The 13035-nt window shown below is 43.4% G+C and overlaps 1 pseudogene; it reads left to right on the forward strand.

The window, feature by feature from the left end:
- The window catches only part of LOC133018999 (roundabout homolog 1-like), an 87639-nt pseudogene that overhangs the window by 67538 nt on the left and 7066 nt on the right, over positions 1 to 13035 (forward strand).

Below are 13035 nucleotides of genomic sequence, written 5' to 3' on the forward strand. Positions count from 1 at the left end.
TGTCAGGGTTCCTTTATGAGTGTGTGTGTATGTGTGTCGGTATGTGTGTGTGTGTACGAGGAGCTAAAAAGTTTGAGAAAGGCAAAGTACGCCGACTGAACATCTGAGGAGCGGATCTACAAAGACGTGCTGTCTTTGTTCCCTGGGTTCTGTGCTAATGTAGCACTAGATATGAATTATGTAATTTTCTAATGGATGACCTTCTATGCAGCTTGAAAGGCAACGCAAATTCTATTCCTTAGATAAAGAGAGGCATGCACAAGCACGCGGATACAGACTACACCACTTGCCATCGGGTGCATAAGAATGTGGTGTGTATTTTCAGACGGAAGATGTGATTAGACATGGGTGGCATCCTGCAAAATGTACAAATCGAATGTGTATTATTTACACTCGTCACAAATGTGCCACACTCTGGCATAAGCCACACATGTGGGGTCTTCTGCAAACACAGCTGAACAAATATGTTGTGTGCTTTCTTTCAGATCCGCGGTGGCAAGCTGATGATCACCAACACCAGGAAGAGCGATGCGGGGAAATACATCTGCGTAGGAACCAACATGGTGGGGGAGAGGGAGAGCGAGATCGCCGAGCTCACCGTGCTGGGTACAAACTTGCAGCTTTGTTGATTTGCATGACACAGTACTTCACTTAGTCCGAGTGGCCCTCACAGTGCTCACTGGTTTACTCTGCCAGTGCGCTGTGTGAGGTCTCTGTCACCGGGGTGTAATAACCCATTAACTAACGTCGATTATGCTGGACTACCATCAAGCTGTGGAGAGGTTTCCAAACCAACCACGCAGAAGTATCCGGCGCCACAGGCTCTCGAACCTTACAATATGCCCTCCCTCCGACAACTCCCACCCACAAACGCTCGATTCCATTCTCCAACCCTCTGTCTTTTATGTTCTCAACATTTCCCATCAGAATAGAGCTCTTATCTGTATCACACAGTTCGATGACCTTGGTACAGGTTGGGAGTGTGCGGTGCAGTGCTTCATAGAGCCGTTCAAGGCTGTGAGAATAATCCTCCTGAATGCAGAAACAGGTCAAAACACATTGTTCTACAGGTTGTGCATAATAAATGACTTTGGAGATTGTCAGAGGATTATCACTAGAATATCTCAGTTTCTCAGAGTCGATAATAATAACAACCTCCACCAAGAGTTTTCAACCCTGCCCATTTGTTTTTTAATGTATTTGTTTGATTTTTAGCATGTTCAGGCTAAAGTTATTGAGCCCATTTCTGCAAAACTTGGGGAAACGCTGTGGAATGGGTCATGGAAGAACCCATTCAATTTGCTGTGGATTCGGATCAGGCGGTGGATGCTGGATTTTTTTCCCCTTCACTTTCTTTAACATTTCAAGATTGGGCGTTTTTCCTAAGAAATGACTCATGAATGAAAAATATAAGTGATGTTGATGTGAAATTTGGTGCAGCTTGGCTGAATTCAAGGATACTGTTCTATTCTAGTTGCAATGTTTATTAGATTTTGCACATTTTGCCAAATATTTCCTATTTATTCATATTTGATTCTGCCTTTAAAATAAAAATAAAAAGAATGGACAAGGTCAAATATTAATTGAAGCTAAACATTACTTAAACATTTTCAATATTTTCTGGTCAACCCAAGTACCTTGATTAAAAAACATGTTGTTTTAAAAGTATACAAAAATTAAATGAGACATCATCTAATATTACACCTTACTTAACAGTGTATTAAACAGTAGCATCTGAGATATAGAAATTACACAAAGATATCTCTCAAGTAAAGGATGTAAATGATATGAGCTAAGCTATCATGTTGCCCTCCAGAGCGCCCAACCTTTGTAAAGCGGCCCAGCAGTGTGGTGGTGTTGGCAGACGAGAGCGTAGAGTTCCGTTGCGTGGTTCAAGGAGACCCCGTTCCCAATATCCGCTGGAGGAAGGATGATTCTGAGCTCCCTAAGGGCAGGTAATGCACAAATTCACTCTACATGCAGCAAATTTAACATGAAAACACAGTGTCACTGAGTTTTCAACATCTCCTGATGGTGTGTGTCCGTCTTCCCTGCAGATTTGAAATCCTAGAGGACCACACCTTGACACTTCGCCAAGTGACATCCTTGGATGAGGGCTCGTACACGTGCGTGGTGGAGAACATGGTTGGGAAGTCTGAGACCTCCGCCACGCTCACTGTACACGGTCAGTACAACCCGACCCTCTCATGTAATGTCCTCTAACTCTACTGCCGCCTTCATTTCCATACTTCATCCTGTTCACACGCTGCTTTCGGGGCCTCAACATTTATTTTCAAGGACTTTGCAAAACGTCTGTCTTTAAAGTCTCCAATTTTCAATTTATGACCTAGTTTTCATTATTGCGCCTTGAGCTGCAGTTTCTCTCAACACAGTCCTGACAGGCAGAATCATCCCTGGGGTATTTGAGTTTTCTTTGTACTTCCTGGCTGGAGGTCGCATAATGTCTGTAGCAGTCGCTAGCTCTATATACTAATAATAAGCAGTATAGGACTCTGCAGCACTTTGTTTACAGTATGTCTCAGGGTAATGTGCTGCGTAAACTGAGAAGAGGATGCAGAGTAAATGTTTATGCGGCCACCGAGGATGGATCTGTTTGGTCTGAGCTGTCCTGCCACAATGACAGCCTTTAATTTTTTTAATCAGTCACAGGAAATGAGCGGTGAGACACCTCTCATGGTCGCCTACAGACATATCTATGCACATAAACATGCAGTGCAGTGACACAGTGGGTGTCTTGGACTGCGAGGACAGTAGGACTTAATTAAAGATAAGGCAGGGCTCGTCGCATGCTGGGAAATTACATGGTTCCAATTACACCGTCTTCCTCTCCCTCCCAAAACCTGAGAAAGCAAGCATTATGGGGGAGTAAAGCCCATTTGGGCAGTGAATGAGAAAAGGGCAGCAATAAATGGCAGATGAGCGAAAATTGCATTGTGGGAGGAAACAAGAGAGCCATCTACGTGAATGTGTGTTTCATTATTAAATTTAAAAATAAAATCTCTGTCTGGCTCAATCGTGGCGGTAGCCTTAACCACAGAAGTATTTTTACAGACTTGAAGCATTTCTTTGATATTAAACATTTGCCATTTGAAACAAATACAGCAGGCCAAGGAGCTTTAAAAGCTCATTTGAAGGTTTTGCACAGTTTCCAAGTCTGAAATGAAATGACTCTTCTTCATTGCACTCATTAAAATTATCTGTAAGCTTGCAGACACTAACTTGGGAGAAACCTTTTAGATAAATCCAATCAAACAGCTAAAACATGAAACATGTCTCCCCAGACAGGCTGCTTATAAGACCCAGCTTTTTGGGCCCCTACGCAAAGTTGTGCACTTCACTTTTCTAAAAAACATTCTTTGAACACAAGAATGTTGTGCAATAACCACAGTCATCTCCTCGCAGTACTTCCAAAACAAGCGGGTTAGCTAGCCCCTCATTTCATTATAAATCTAGTTTACAGATGTCAAGAGTTGTCCCCGCCTGAGAATGTGTCTCTGAGCAGCTCCATTTAGGAGAGCAGAGCGCCGCACAGCACGGCCAGCTCGCCCCTTCACCTCTCCTTTCAGACATTATCCTCAGACCTCACAGGTTTATGTCCTCATTAGGGGATAGTATCTTTGCCTAAATGTGCCTCAAGGCCGACTGGCTATGTAACTCAAACCACACAATTACATTTTCTTTTCACACCTCATTATCAACAAGCCTGCTGGGTCTAATTGGGACTTAACAGTGCTCAAGGTGCTTTGTCTTCTTTGACGTACGGAAATGTGTTCAATAAAATAAAATGTATATTGTTCAGACCAAAAATGTCCATCTGTCCACATGCAAGCTGGTAATATGGTTAATTGTGCTTCTCCAGTCTTATTACAGTGAAAGTTACATTGAGACACTCACACACATTCACCAGGTTCTTCTCAGCAGCATTTTTGTCTATCACAACATTCACATTGTCACCACAGCCACCAGGGGCATTTTTGGGGATGGAACCACCAACCCTCTGATTAGTGGCCGACCTTCACTATCTCCGAAGCCACAGGAGCCAACCAAACCGAGAGTAGTTTCAGCAGCCTGTTATCACTCATTTATTGCATTGAGCTCAGTAGGTGCAGAGGGTCTGTTCTGTTATGCATGTTATCAGCATTTTGAAGATAGAGGAATAGGTAGATAGATAGATAGATAGATAGATAGATAGATAGATAGATAGATAGATAGATAGATAGATAGATAGATAGATAGATAGATAGATAGATAGATAGATAGATAGATAGATAGATAGATAGATAGATAGATAGATAGATAGATAGATAGATAGATAGATAGATAGATAGATAGATAGATAGATAGATAGATAGATAGATAGATAGATAGATAGATAGATGTGTCATATGTGGGAAGGCCTGATAACAGTCAATCCAGATGAAAAAACACAGTTGAAGGTACCCTTCTCCTTGCAATCCTTATATGACTGACCGTTTCTTCCATGCCTTTTCCATTGTGCTGACTCATTCAAACGTGCCAATATTGTTGAGTGTGTCATTGCATCTGCATATCCCCGTGTTCATTCTGGTTATTCATTACACTGCTCTGTTTTGTGTTTTTCCCTTGTAGTCAATACCGGTAAGTTGTCATCCATCCGTCATCCACCATCAGACAGCCACAGGAAATCATGAGCCCCTGTCATTGTCCTATCAACACTGTAATTCCGTCCACCAATACAGTATGTAGTTCATGTCATGTGTGGGTAAATGAATTTTAAAAAAATTGCTATTTTTCTATTCAAACAAAGGTACATAGTGACTGATGTTGCCACTTACACACTTAAACTGCTTTATTCCTTGAGCTTTCCAAGCACACTGATGTTTTTAGAAATGGTGAAACTGTGTCAGGCTGCCAGGTAATTAGGGCGTCTCTTCCTCTGCAGTGCCCCCAGCATTTGCCATACGCCCCAGGAACCAGGTGGTGACGGTGGGCAGGACGGTCACCTTCCAGTGCGAGGCCACCGGCAACCCGCAGCCAGCCATCTTCTGGCAGAGGGAAGGCAGCGAGGTGAGAGTGACCCTCAGTCTGTCATCGCGCTAAAATCCTCGCTCATGAACAGGGTTCCCAACTCTGTGATCTCTCTCCCTCTTTCTCTCTCTCTCCTCTCTCAGAGTCTCCTGTTCTCTTACCAGCCGCCGCAGCCCTACAGCCGCCTGTCCGTCTCCCAGATGGGCAGTTTGACCATTACTGATGTTCAGCACTCGGATGGCGGCTTCTACAGCTGCCAGGCTCTCAACATCGCTGGCAGTGTTATTACCAAAGCACTGCTGGAGGTCACAGACTGTGAGTGAAGGGGAAGGAGTGATGTCGGGCAGAGGGGTGGCTGGTGGGGTGGGACTTTTTGTTCTGCACATTTATAGCTCCACATTTCTTTTTTTTTTGTCCTTTGAATAAAATGCCTCATGAGCGTACTCGCCTTGAATGAGCGTTATTCGTTTCTGCTGCAGTTCTTAGCAGGTATGTGAGGCTACAAATTGGCCCACGTTGCAGGCTGGTGGGAGATGCATCCCTCAGGTGTTGCAGTTGGCCTTGGCTACTAACTGTCAGGGGAGGGATTTCAGAACGTGTTGTTCTCCTGTCCCCATGGCGATTGTGTGTTATGTTTAGTCTCACTTCACATGACTGAAGATACAACTTCTTAACGGTGAAACGTTTAAAGAGATACCGCACACTTTAATGTGTTTTTTGATTAAATATATCACTGCTGGTTTCAGCATCACATTTATTACAACATTTATAGAAAAAAAATCTATATTCATGGCTTGAACATGGCTTATGATATTTTATATATGCATGGAAAAGTTAACACCTTCTAATCGAACACTACAGGGAACGCTCGGGAGCAGGATTCAGGAAATCTACACTCATCTATGCTGAAACAAAACCCCTAAACCACCACACTCTTGCTCCTCAGCTGTCTCTTACACTCACACTGTTTGAACTGGGAGAGACAGAGACCATGGTTGTCTCAGCACCAGTCACTGCTGCCGGCGGTTCAAACTGTTTCAGACGAGAGCAGCCTCTATTTTAATGGTCATTTCTATCGAAAAATCTCTGTTCTTCTCCTGGAGTTGTAGCTAATAGCTAGACAATGATGATAACAGCCTTAGTAAGCTAATTGGTGTGTAGTAGGCTATGTGTGTTTGGGGGAGGGGTGCCTTAGCCCCGCCCTCGTTTCTTTGACAGGGGGGGCACAAAATCTTAGGGGTGAAGTCACAATAAAGTTATATACCTCAAGAGATCAAGGGGAAGTAGAACAATTATCATTTGTGAGTCTAGTTTGAATTAATACATCGTCTCTGTCCCTTTTGCCTGGAGATATGTGTGAATTAAGTCTGCAGGATTGACACACGATTTTGATCATAGGTACCTTTATATGAACGTGCGTCTGAGGGACTGTCAAATAAATCCTAGATGAAGAAATAACTGTGTTAATTGTTTGAAAAAAGCAATTTAAATCCGCTCGGAGGCCCTCACCAGTAATTACAAACCATCGAGAAAGTCTACAGACTCCCAGTTAAATGACCTGTGTGATCAGGAATACATGTGTCTGGGTAATTTTGTACTACAGTATGTACATATATTAAATTAATGAAGGTAAGTGCCTAAGGGTTAAGCAGACATTGCCTGCTTCTCCACACTGAGTAGTTCGGTGCAGCCCTCTTAGTTATAATGGATAATCTGCTGCTCTTAGTCTGCGCTCTGCAGCCACCTAGCAGGGAAATGAGAGGTATACGCTCTGAGGAAAAAAAAAGTGTTATGGTTAATGGACGTGGAAACAGATGGCGTTGTGTGTTTGATGCAGTTTTTTCATTGGTCTGTAGCGCTCCTCTCTTGTCTGAACCTGTCTCTCTCCGCCCCAAATTCTCTCCATCCCACCACACACTCCTCTCATCCCCGTTTGGAGTGGTGCATTTGTATGGAAATAACCAGTCTGCATCACTGCAGGCAGTTTTCAAATGTGTGCTTCCATCACCCCTTTTTTGGGTTATATTTCTATTTATTTATTTATTTATATGGCACCCTCTGCCCCCCATTCACAGGGTTTTAAAATGTAAGAGAGGGATTGGGAGAGAGAGGGAGAGCTCCGTTATCTAAGGGGGAATGTTATTAATTGGGCTTTGCCGTTGTGATTGGAGTTGGCTCCAGCAGCACCTAGCTGCCGAATGAACGATTAGTTGCTCTCCGCTGGAGGGGAAAAGTTGATTTCTTTTTTCCTCCACTGCCTGCACAACCAGCCGGAGCTATTGTTCTCTCTCTTTACCAATTTTCCTTCCAGTATCTTTCACATCTTATCTGTCTTTCAGTTTTTTTGTGGGTGTTTTTTTTTTTTTGGCAGAATTACTTTTTCATTTTCTCTACTTTCATCTTTTTCGTCCTCTCTCTTTTCAGCTTTGATCTTTTGCGAATGTCAATTCCAGATATCCAATTTCATAATGTACTATTGACATTATGCTTATTGCTCTTTTGGAATTTAGCTTTTATTCAGTTGCGATGGTACAGATACAGAGAGAACAACGCATGGAGAGAGACAGGGGACAATCCACCAGTGCAACTCAGGTCACTGACCAGAATCAGACTGGAGATAGATGATATGACGTTAACAGACACAGCTACTTTCCTTTGGTAACAACAGGAAATTAAAGCATTTTATTGAAGACATAAATCATGAAACTCTATATCATCAAGGCAGGCAAGATCTTTCCAAAATCTTAACCTAACTTTTCTTTTATTCCATAGGCTTAACATATACGTAACCCATACAGTCTTACAATGACCAACAATCTCAAACCTCAAATAGGTGCCATAACTTCCCTAACACCACCACCAAAACCTTGAACATGTTTTAGTTGGAGTGTTCTGTGGTAGGGAGAGAATTTTTTAAACCCGCAGATATTTGGCTTTTGATTAAAAAAAAGAAGACAAATAGGGTATTGAATTTTCTTTCGAAATGTTTTGTTTGTAGCAGACTTCACCAGACCACAGGATATTGCCACCATTGTTCAAATGGCATTTTAAAACTTTGTTAAACCGCGGCATTATATTGTTTATCACCCAATAGAAGTTAGGGTTAGGGTTAGGTTTTCTTGATGTTTCCAGTGCAGATCCAAAGCTCAAATGTTTTAGGTGCAGTTTGTAATGTTTGTAATGTGTAATGTGTTTCTAATGTCTTAAACGCTCCTGCTTTTGTTTTCTAATAGCTGGGTCAGACCACCCTCCTCCTGTGATAAGGCAGGGACCCATCAACCAGACCGTTCCTATGGACAGCTCGGTCGTCCTTAGATGCCAAACCGCTGGTCCTCCATCTCCCACAGTCCACTGGAAGAAGGACGGTAAGCTGCTGTCTCCAGTGGAGTCCCGCATGTCCGCAACAGACACAGGATCACTGGAGATTCACTCTGCTAAGGTAGGGGATGACGTTAAACAGCAGTAAATACTTAACATTTACAGTGACTGTGCTGAGCTAATCCAAACCACAAATGTCTGCCGCTGTTTCATCTCTCCTCAGCTGGGAGACACAGGCTTCTACACTTGTGTGGCTTCTAGTCCAAATGGAGAGGCTTCCTGGACAGCATACCTGCAAGTAGAAGGTGGGCTATTCATATGGAAACACAGTCAAAAGTCATTCATTGTAACAATAAAAAGTTGTTATGACAGTGAATGTGTACCATAAAAGTCATGTTTAATGTGTTTTCATGAATTTGTCTGTATCTCTGGGGCAGAGTTTGGAGTCCAGTCCACTCATCAAACAGACCCTGACCTGATCCCCAGCACTCCATCTAAACCTGAGGTGACCAACATTAGCCGGACCTCCGTCACCCTGTTGTGGAAAAACAACCCCGGTGCCGGTGCAGCACCTACATCTCATCTGATCGAGGCATTCAGGTTAGACATGAAACATCCAACGTGTTTTGACTGCATATAACAGGACTATTGTCTGGCTTCCACATAATGTATTTTTGATCTCCCACCTCTGCCTGCAGTGATACGTTAGGAAGCCGATGGGTGACCCTGGCCGAGCACGTGAAGACACAGACCTTTGTTCTGAGGAACCTGAAGCCTGGAGCTGTCTACCTCTTCATGGTCAGAGCGGTGAATGCTTACGGCCTCAGTGACCCCAGTCTCATCTCAGACGCTGTCAGAACACAGGGTCAGTGCAGGCTACTTTTTCAAAACTTCCCATAGAACAGATGTCTGTAAAACTGAAGGAAACTTTCATGTTTGGTTGGAATGAGTTGAATTCAGTTCATCTGCGCTATTTCATGTCTTTTCTTTGTTTGATACCAATAGACAGCGCTTCCACCATGCAGGGGGTGGATCATCGTCACATCCAGAGGGAACTGGGAGATGTCGTCATCCACCTGCACACGCCCACCGTCCTGTCATCTTCGGCAGTCCGGCTGCAGTGGATGGTAAGGGGACCAGGCCATGTTAACATTAATCACGTCTGTGCTCCATTATGTAAAAGCAAAGTTGTCAACGTTAGGGTAAATATGGGAAAAGGTCAAATGTTCAATTTTACTAGCAAATGTAAACACATACTGTACATTAAAGTATGAGTTTAAAGACGAGAGGTCAGGCCTTTGAATAATCAACACAGAGTCAGATGCTGACAGAGTTTTTTATCGGGAGGTTTTAGAGCAGATTTATTGTCTCTGACATGTTTTTATTCAGTCTCCTAAACAACATGAGCTCTCAGTGAGGATTGAGCAAATACACTTTGAACTGAGTATAGTGAAAGCATTTATTAGCAGAGAATAAATCCACTCTACAGTGGTGAGTTTTTCTTAGTGTTATTAAATTGAACTTAAAATCTCAGTAAGTCTCCAGTAACTCAACGTAATGTCCTCTGAAGTCATGAAGACATAACCGTGTGTGTGTTCCTGTACTTGTACCTTTGTGAGGACCATTTTAAGCAAGGACTCTACAGAGTGAGGACTCACTTTTTCAATTAGCTGTTTGAGAGTTAAGGATTGTCTTTAGGGTTAGGGTTAGAATTAAGTTTAGGTTAGGCATTTAGTTGTGATGTTTAAGTTTAGGGTAAGGGGTTAGTGAATGTATTATACTGATGAGTGTCCTCAGTAAGATAGAAGACAGAGGATGCACGTGTGTGTGTGTGTGTGTGTGTGTGTGCGTTCGTGTGCCTGTGTGTGTGCCTGCCACCCCCACAGGCACCCTTTGTCATAATTGGTGTGGTTTAAATGGAAAGTGCTTAATTCTCTCCTGGCTTGATTTGAACTAGAGCTTCCTGAGAGGAAACTATTAATGACCTGATATTGTGGTTTACAATGAAAATTCACAGATAAGGGGAAAATGCTAATCTGTATTGCCCCCAAAGGCAAAGTGAATTAAATGAGTTTTAACAGATCCTTCCTGCAGAATATTCACAAGATGAAGCTCAACCCCCCCAGATGTGTGTTAATTTAACTCACATGCAGATCTTATTGTGAACCTCAAACTTTATTATAACCACACTGGAATCACTGTATCTCTCTAAAAAGTGGCTCTCGCTGTTACATATTCTGACATTCAAGCTTTCCTTCTGCATCCGCATTAAGGTCGAGCAGCAGTCCCCGTTCACCCAGGGCTACAAGGTGCTGTACAGGGCGTCTGCCGAGCACGGGCAGCCCGAGGGGCAGTGGAGCTTCCTGGAGGTGCGCGCCCCTCGAGAGGACGGCGTGGTGATCAGTCAGCTGAAGCGAGGATCCATCTACGAGTTCAAAGTGCGTCCCTTTTTCGACGAGTTCCAGGGAGCTGACAGCGAGGTCAAGGTGGTTAGGACATTGGAAGAAGGTCAGTCGGTTGGAGAGTATTCAACATTTTTGCTCTATAAATAGCTGATAATAATGAAATGACTGAATAACATTGGTGCAATTCTTGCAATACCCTTCAGTCTGTATCTGTATAACAATGCAGACAGATGTTGTTTTATTGTATATGCAAATCTGTCAGAGATGCAGTCCCATCTCTGGGATGCAGACAGGATCAGATGAGTGTTTACGACTGTATAGTTAACAGTATGTTTCATTGCATCAGCTCCTAGTCGAGCGCCCCAGGGTGTCACAGTGACAAAGAGTGGCACCGATGGAACTTCCATCCTCATCACTTGGAAGCCGCCTCCACACCCGGAGGAGGCAGGAGTCATTCAGGAGTACAAGGTGAGAAAAGAAGCCCCCCCGACCGTCTCCTGCTCTAATGCCTAGGAATCTCCAGTTAGAATGTAAATTGCATTTTTGTGAGGCTGTCGGTGCCTCTTGTGTTGTCGGATGTGTGTCCCTCAGGCGATCACTGTCATCCCCGTCTTCCACAGATCTGGTGCCTGGGTAATGAGAGTCGCTACCATGTGAACCAGTCGGTCGACGGCTCCACCTTCTCCGTGCTCATTTCCAGTCTGGCACCGGGAATTCGCTACAGTGTGGAGGTCGCAGCCAGCAACAGTGCAGGGCCTGGGGTCAAAAGTGACGTCACTTTCTTTCAATTTGGTAAGAATTCTGAACTAAGTAAGTAAGTAAAAGTCTGAAATGAAAACTTCTATAATATTTCATATCATAGAGTTCACAGAATTTGGAATAAAGCACCATTCTGTGCTTACCTTTGTGTCTTTGTTGCCCAATTAACATTTTTGAACATTTTAAAACCTCCACTTATAGTTCTTTTTCATTTCTATTTTTGTTTTCAAGAGTTTGTGTGTTTCTTCTGTTTTTGCTCTGTTCAGACTCTGCAGGCCAGATGATGGACATCAGCGTGGAAAGAGACACATTTTCTGACATCTCGGATGTGGTGAGGCAGCCGGCGTTTATTGGTGGCATTGGCGCCACCTGCTGGTTGATCCTCATGATCTTCAGCGTCTGGCTCTACCGGCACAGAAAGAAGAGAAGTGGCCTGAGCAGCACGTACACCGGCATCCGCAAGGGTGAGTGTTCCTCTGTTATAAGTAATAGGAGTGTTTGACAGATGTATTTATGTTCAAAATGCAAATGTGCAACCTGTACATATGTACGCCCAATACACAACTACTTCTCTGGGTATGTTTGACGGTGTCTGATGAAAGGATTAAGCCACGACATGTCACCACCGCACTAAACACCTGTCGTCATCTCTGTGATATTAACGAAAATATTGTCAGATGCTAATAAGCAGATCACATCAAATGTTGAAAAATACTCTCGCTCTAATCTTCCCTCGACACCGAGACTTCAGGAGCAAATTTGCATTCGCGATTATGCAGACATTCAAAGGCTGACCTTTAGTGGCTCATTTGTAAAGTGTCATTCCCCCAACATGGCGCAGATCTTGAAGGCACGGGCCTGTCAAACTGCCATTACCATGTCTGCTCCAATATCACTATTATTTTCTCCTCCCTTCCCTCTCCCTTTGGTTGCCCGTCACCCCCATTAACCTTCATCTGGACACACGTGTCAGACACTGAGCCAGAGGCAAGGCAGATGACATGTTGTTATTTAAATGTTTGTAGACATCAGATCTCGATATAAATAGATGTGCACCACACTGAGGTTATATGAATAGGCGCAAAAACAATAACTCCTACTCTAAAGCACATTTCTTCCTAATGCTAAAGTACTCTGAACTGGTGTCACCCTGTTTTCTTTCTTTTCTTTCCCTCCAGTCCCTTCATTCACCTTTACACCTGCAGGTATGTACAGTATCTTTTCAGTTATTATAATTTTGACAATCCTGTAGTCTTCATCAAGCTGCTGAGCATTGCTAAGCCTGTTGTCACTGTGTTGTCTAAATGACTGTGGCAACACCCATTCAGTTGAATTTTGCGGACAGCTGTTTTAGGTCTTGCCCCCGAAGTCGTTGTCAACAGTATCTTTGTGCTTACACTCTGAAATGGCAAACAGGGGGAGCAATAAAAAGCATTGCTTACTCCGCAGCCAGTTGGTAGACTCTGTTTGTTATAACAAGAACGGGAGAAGCCCTTGGTCTAAGCTCATCCCCGCTTAGACCAAG

The sequence above is a fragment of the Limanda limanda genome, chromosome 14 (assembly GCF_963576545.1).
Source record: "Limanda limanda chromosome 14, fLimLim1.1, whole genome shotgun sequence".
Taxonomy (NCBI): Eukaryota; Metazoa; Chordata; class Actinopteri; order Pleuronectiformes; family Pleuronectidae; genus Limanda; species Limanda limanda.